This window comes from Botryllus schlosseri, chromosome 12, assembly GCF_051294905.1.
Source record: "Botryllus schlosseri isolate E-star chromosome 12, Bs_hap1, whole genome shotgun sequence".
Taxonomy (NCBI): Eukaryota; Metazoa; Chordata; class Ascidiacea; order Stolidobranchia; family Styelidae; genus Botryllus; species Botryllus schlosseri.
Genome location: NC_137247.1, coordinates 22,612,057 through 22,619,865, shown reverse-complemented (window position 1 = coordinate 22,619,865; position 7,809 = coordinate 22,612,057). Strand labels below are relative to the sequence as shown.

Here is a 7,809-nt window from a genome sequence, read left to right as displayed (position 1 = left end):
CAAGATGGCGTAATGGTTAAGCGCCCGGCTTCTTGAGCGGTAGGTCGTGGGTTCGATTCCCGGCCGGGTCAGACCAAAGACCTGATTAGTAACACTGGTATCCATGGCTTCCCTGCTTGGCGCTCATGCATTACTGGGATAGCATGGAGGGGTGGTGCATGACTTAGAAAGCTGTAAAGGCTATATCTGCACTTCCTTGTCCAGCGGCATATGAACATCATGCACTCATGGTATGCATATGCGCAGATCGTGTGTATGTGTATCATGAATCGGTGTATATGCCGCAAAAACATCAAGGACAAAAATAAACTACGTCCTTTTAAAAACCCAGGTTTCGTCATGATGAATTATCTAAATAACAATATTTGATCTGTTGCTGTTGTACGCTGATCTAAATGTCACTAACGAAAGCAGAAATTCGATTAGTTTATGAAATTGAGAAAAATACATACCGAAAAATTCTGAAGTGATATGGAAATTCTGATGACAGAAAAAGATTCAGCAACCTAAAATTAGCCTAAATCAATGATTAAAAATTTTTGGACAACATTTTTTGAAATATGTAGACCAGTAATGTTGTGGGTCGAAAAGAGCTTCAGCTATCATGAACCCAGGTTTCATGATAGATGATTGCAATAAAAATATTTGATCTGTTGATGTTGTGTGCTTACTGTGATGTCACTAACGAAAGCCGAAATTTGATTAATTTATGAAAATGAGAAAAATTTATACGGAAAAATCTGACGTGATGCTGAAATTCTGAGCACAGATTTGGATTCAGCAACCTTAAATTAGCCTAAATAAATCATTAAAATTTTTGGCGCAAATTTTTTTTCGAAATTTCTAGACCACTGTTATCTATTGATCTGGTTCGTTACAATCCGGGACAAGCTTCATAGTGGGGTCACCATATGTTGGAATCGGGAAAGGAGGACACTTTTTCAAAATTTTCAGTCTTACAATACTGCAGTAAAATCCGGAAAAAGTGGTAAATTTACTGTATAGCGTCATTTATGCCCATTTTAACTCGAAGCTATGCATCATCTTAGCTCTAAAAGCTGTAAAGATGGACGAATTGCAAAAAAGCGGGCATTTTCGAAAACCTCAAAGGAGGAAAAATCCTCCTAAAGCAGGACGTATGGTAGCCCTACTTAATCCACATGTACTCTGTTATTGAAGTGTTGTTCGTAGGACACTGTGTAGTGTGCATAGTACAGCGGCCCGCGGCTTGGTTGACGCGTTTATGAGGCTTAATTTGAATCGAATGCAAAATCTAATTGTGCCACATTTCTGCGGCAAACAGCTCCGGTCGCAATGCGATTTGTCACAATGCCTACATAGAAGGATTGCATCATATCCAGAGTAGCCCACAATTGATATTCAAACGAAGTGTAAAGTACTCTTTATCGCCCCTCAGAATTTAATGGTCATTGAAGATAGGCAGTATATAATACGTAGCCTGCGTTGCTACTCAAACTGTGAATACCGACTATAAGCGATGGAAACAAGCAATTGCACGTACATTGTGAAACGTTCTCTCGACCAGCAAGGTTGTGCACTTCATCGGACAGCTGTGCGTGCTACATTACTCTTGGTCGGGAGGGTGGTGCTCGAACTTCGTCTGCGTATGAAAATACTGCAGCCATCATCATGTGTTATGATGAGTAAACCGGGTTCTCGGAATACCAAATAAATGAAGCACAATCACAAATGTAGCTCAGCAGTCCCTATTCATTCACCTCCCTTCACGCCATATTCCGCTAGTTGTTCATAATTCGATAATCCTAATCTATCTTTAGCAATTGCGCTCATATCAGCACGCAATGCTGCTTGCGACCCAAGTTTCTGTTCTGCTTGGTATATGTTATTTCTCTGCTTCATCTCCTGTTAAAACGATTTACTAAAGCAGGTCCGTAAAACAGTATCGGGTTTTCTTACATTTTAACTTGATATTGTGCCGTTGATTTGGGTGTATATTTGGTGATCTCAGTCAGACATGGGGTGATTACTTCGTGATTGTAATCGATTGCGATCACGATTACTTCTGAATGACGCGATTACGATTACGATTACGATTACAGCAAAATCAGGAAGTAGTCGATTACGATTACGATTACATTGGAAAATTAATCACGATTACTCACGATTACATTTATTTTGCATCTTAGAAGTCATATTGTAAGATAATATATGAATTGCGCTAAAAAGGCCTAATAAGAAAACAACTTTCTTTAAAAAAGATGCGACATTTGCCTGTTACGTCACAAAGTACCCATTGTCCATTTTATAGAGGACGATTTATCGCACCCAGTGATTTGCATTCTTGTCATGTCCACAACTGCCGCACCCCAAGTTTCCTAAAAGGGCCGGGAGCGAGCTAGAAGGGGACTCAAATGTATTTCGTAAACTTGCACAAATTATAGACTATTTTCGAGAGATTTCATGAACTTGAAAATTGTCTGCGAGCATCGCAATTTAAATGTCTCTAGATAGCTTGATTTTGAAATACATATGTCTCCTCATCAACAAACAAAGCATGCATAATTTATAGTGAATGACATATAAGTGCCAGTCAATACCGCGCCACGACACACCAAAAGACATATGCAGTTTTGGCCAACATGCGAATCCACGAAGTGTGCTACGAATGAAAGACATTGGTCGAAACTTGGGGTGTGTGTCCATTGTCAATAGCCGCGCTGGGTGGGCGTGACTAATATTCCGGTGCTTCCAATCGGAGCCCACAATTCAAATGCCACCCGGGCACCCACAGAGCAATAAAGACATCGCAATTTGTGTGTGCGTCTCACGTAAGCATTTCTTTTAGTCTGCTACGTTTGGGCCACAACAATATATTTTTATTATATAACGGACCGGGGTCACGAATTAACAACATACCCTAAAGTAATTATTGTTATAATTATGAATTACGTGCCCCCAGCTCTTCAGGTTAATCTGACCATCGAGGGCTGAGAGGGGATTAAAATGAATAGTAATATAATGCATTGCAACTACCAGTATTATTGATCTTCAACTTTAAAATTTCCTACCCTGTGGGGCCAAAAACCAACGTTTGGAGTGGGGGATGATTTGCTGTTTTTGTCATACGAGCCACGCAAACTTTGTATATAAGCAGATGGCTATGGCGGCAGGTCCATATTTTTAGTAAAGAATTGTGAATTACCGATTGGCGCCGTTTCAAGTAGAATCAAATGTGAATAAGAGAAAGTGAACATAAAATTCTGCCTTCAACTTAATACAGATATTGTAATGCAAGCGGCCATTACAAGAAACGGCTCGAGAAACAGCTGTTGATTTTTAATGCTTCATCGTGGAAACCGTAACATTTTATTTGACGAGTAGGCTACAAAATTTCAAACCTTTGTCCGGTGTACGTTCGTACTACATAGGCCTACTGATCGCCAAGCAGCAACGGTCAAACTGCGTTTAACTAAGAATAACCAAATATCAGTACAAAAGTGACTATTTTAAACTAGGCAGAGTGGTGATTAATTATCCTGCTGCGAGGTAGTGGCGTGTGGAATGTATTGATAACCTGATATACAGCACGGTGAGTGTTACAATCACACTAATGTACATCGAGTATCTATTCACTACGTGTGGATACCAGAGATTAGCGGATTTGGAATTTCTATGTCCTAATCCAATCCAAATCCGAAACTTCAAATCCAAATCCAAAACCTAATCCATAACTTTTTCATTTTATAGTCCATGTCCAATCCTAATCCGATTCCAATTTGAAATTCAGAAAAAATGCTAATTTGTGCAAGGGAGGGATTCACCTTTCATGTTCATTTGCACCGAGTGAACCATAGTGTAGTGTACTATAAGTACATCAATAACTGATCTGAATAAAGTTTGTCGCCATTCGCCACACGAAATATTAAGCTCCCAGAAAATAGGTAAATACAATCCAAATCCTAATCCGTTCAGAAAAAAATCTGTAATCCTAATCCAATCCAAATCCGACAAAATTTCACAAATCCTGTTTTTTCAAAACCTAATCCTAATCCATGCTCATCTCTGGTGGATACCTGGATGCTTCTTACGCATTGACGAGCAAAGCTAATATAGGCCACTTCTGACGTAATAATGAGCAGTGGCATTTGAAATCTAACGTTTGTGCTATCACTGACTGGTATAATGCTTCTTCCTTGTTTACGAATGTTCAGTTTATGACACAGTCCTGTACAAATAAAAAGTAATCGTTCTTTCACAAATAAATCGATTAAATATGGAAAGTAGTCGATTACGATTACGATTACTTCGGAATTTTCTCGAATGTAATCGATTGCGATTACGATTACTTCGGAATTTTCTCGAATGTAATCGATTGCGATTACGATTACTTGAAAATGCTGTAATCGTCGTAATCGATTACGATTACTAATCGCGATTACCCCATATCTGATCTCAGTTCACTATCAATCACGTCACGAATGCATGTCTATTATTTTGCCTATCATATAACTATTCATAGCTATATATCTATGCCAAAGCTTGTGTGGTGGACTTAAGTTTTCTAACCGTATTGTTCAATTAACTGCAGGCCATCCTAATTAATTAAATTTATGTATCTGGGCTACAAAATACCAATTTTACTCATTCTGAGCTGCCATGGTCTAGCTCAGTGGTTCTCAAACTGGGCGGTGCGCTCTGCACGATTTATCTCCAATCCATGATTTTTGCTCTGTGCATAGTCCGAATTTCATTTTAGAGAATTCTCTGATCAACAGTCATAACCCTCCATGCCATGAAATTCCCCGTTGGTATTGCCAGCATTCTGGTGGCATTTTGTGATATGACGATAAGGGCGCGCGGACTTTTCCACGACCATAAAGGGGGGGGGGGCGTGTCTGAGAGAGTTCGACAACCACTGATCTAGCAAGATATATCTGGATCATTTATCAATCGATAAATCTTTTGTGCATTACACTGGCTGGTTTTGATCTCAAAAACTGTATTATTATGGTGCGCTAATATTTCCTAATATCGAAATGTGATTGCGAGAGAGTCTTGAATATCGTATCATTTCTTTAAATATATTGATTCATGCATACAAAAATTATATGCAATCGAAATATGATATTTCAACTGGTACGCATTACGTCTCAAATAATTGATGTTGGAATGAAACGCCAGCTATAATTTCTAAGACGGCTTGTCATTCTAATTGGCGCATGTATAGTCATTAGTATGATCCGTTTTTGCCGATTACAATCATATCGATCGATATAATATATGTATATTTCTTACTGTCGTAGTCACATGCCAGTATAAATTTATATAATCATTTCCTTATTCGGTGACGCAAGCAATCAACGAGTGTGTATTGTCGATATAGGTTTCAGTGGATGGAGTCGAATAGGCTGAAAGTGTTTAAGGAATTCCAGCAAGGAATACGTAATGGGAGTTGATTGCTAACTCACAATATACCGGTGCGATTCTAATTTATAATTTTCGAAAGAGGCTCTTGTGTTTGTCGGATCTCAGGTGTCTTTTGGGAGGGGATTGATTTGGGTGGCTTTGTATCGTGGTGTTTGAATAATTAAGGCGGTAGTGCCACATATTTCGTTGTTGAAAATGTTGTTTTCTGAAAATTGGAATTTTGTGTTATCAGGCATGAGACGACTGCCGCCTTTTACTGCGATAGTTTGCAGTGGTGGAATTCAGCCGATTCGTACCATCCTCCGAAAGCTAGGGTTTCACCCTGTTCTTGCAACTACTTTGATTTCCATAATAGAGCGGTAAATAGTTCGATTCGGAACGACACTGACCATGAACTCATTTATCCTCGAATCGCCAAATTGGCTTGACGCGCAGACTCTAATGTATAGCAAGAATGGGACGTAGCATTGGAAGTTCCCTTACGCTATACCGTATTTTCATTCATATCTGCCGGGATGATGGAGACAATAGTACGGAATTACGCTAACCATAAAATCCCCTACAGCCATTAAAACAACATGTCAACAAATCGCCCAACTAAACAAATGCGTGAATTGTACGTAATTAACTTAAGGAGTTACATTGCGGCTTGAGAAATTTATGTAACTATATCGTCTGTCTGTCCGTCTGTCACTGTAATTAATTATCTTTCCATTACACTGATTCCTATTTAAGCTAGTAAAATGAATTATATATAAAATATTCAGTTCATTTTCGGAAGATATGACATTTTGTGATAGAACCGATGAAGATGTATTTTTTGTGACAATAATTGAATCCAATCACGGTCATGTTCAAACAATGCCAAAGCAGTTGCTGGCCCTGTATAGTTGCTGCCGAATTAGGGTAACGTAGTACATTTCTACACCATTACGAGCTGACTTAGCGATTAGGAGTAATCTCAAAGTACTGCAAGTTGAAGCATATAACGAAATGTATATAAATCTGAAGTAACTAGTTTTTCTGAAGTAGACCAGGAATTGCCTGCAGATGATTATCTTCTGTTGCCATGATAAAGGAAGAATGTGTCCTGGTTGATATGACAGCTATATTCATGGAAAAGATTCAAACATGTTCCCAAAGTCTTTTCAACTATAAGAAAAGTAAATCGAGAGTAGTGATAAGTTTTTTCTTATAAAATCTGTCATTGCAACAGAAGTGTAAGTAGACGAAAAAAGATCACTCGAAAAAGTAGCGCAAGTGCCGTGTATTTGAGTATAATAATCTCATATTACAATTGTTATTATTATAGCTGGAGACGGGGAACCTCTTCCTCAAAGAGCCCAATAACGATGTTAACCAACTGGTAGGTCATAATTTAAGACTCGTGATGTCATGTCGTTACGAAATCCGTGTTCACTCCAGGGACTTCTTCATGTGATGTTATTCAATTCTGCTGCCCGACACTTGGGCATGCGACACATTATTTTAGCTTAGGTGAACCTTTTGCAAGAAACATATTTTTAATCGTATTTAAATGAGGGCCATATGATGTTTTCAAAAGTTAAGGCAATTGACATCAAAAATTTAAAAGAAACGAAGGCAATGTGGATGTGAAAACTGCATTGTCTCTCTGATCAATTAACAGATCGTACAAGTCAAGATTTCAGGGCGTGCCACGTCGAGGGGTAGCCTTCGGTGAAATCGCGAGTGATGTTGTTTTCCGTGGTTACAGTAAATTCGTTTTGCAAGTTTCCAAACTGTCGTTCGAACTTGATGGCGTGGATTTGTCCTATGTAGACCCCTAAATAGCTCGAATGTGCCGTATTTGCCCTATTATAGAAGATTCAGGTATATTGGACTGATGAATAAGCAATCATCATTAGGAATTTTTAAAGCGGGCGTTCGAACCCTTACAAACCGCTGAATACGCAACTTTGTTTTAGCTCCCATGTACTTTTCTCAGCTACCACGAAAATAATGACCTGTAGGTCGTTATCAATATCTACAAATAGGTTACAGCCAAATCTACGAATAAGATGAGAATCAAGTTGGAAATTGTTAACTTATCATGGAAATATGTTACCAACCCCCCCCCCCCCTGTACTATAAGAAAGTGCTCTTCAACCTTGTTCGTCGTGGTACACCCTTGACACATTTATTCGAATCTCGTACACCCCTGACCTCGAAACTGCCTGATTCCGTATAGTAAGCCTAATCCAGGCATGTTCAACGTCCTTGCTATTCACAGCCGTGCGTCAGTTCCATATGTACAGCATAGGGTCGTATTCCGGCGGAGAGTCGTCATGATCCATTCGGACGTCGTATATACTCTTGTCAAATTGGCTACTCGGAACTTCGCGCCGCGGAGAGCCCGTGTGGTGCTCTGTGCCATCTCTG

At 39.2% G+C, this 7,809-nt stretch overlaps 1 long non-coding RNA gene across 2 annotated transcripts in view; it reads right to left on the bottom strand.

Annotated features, from left to right (window-relative positions):
- LOC145452464 (uncharacterized) overlaps positions 1 to 7,809 on the bottom strand; it is a 258,146-nt gene that overhangs the window by 40,218 nt on the left and 210,119 nt on the right. The gene's annotated exons all lie outside the window — the stretch shown is intronic.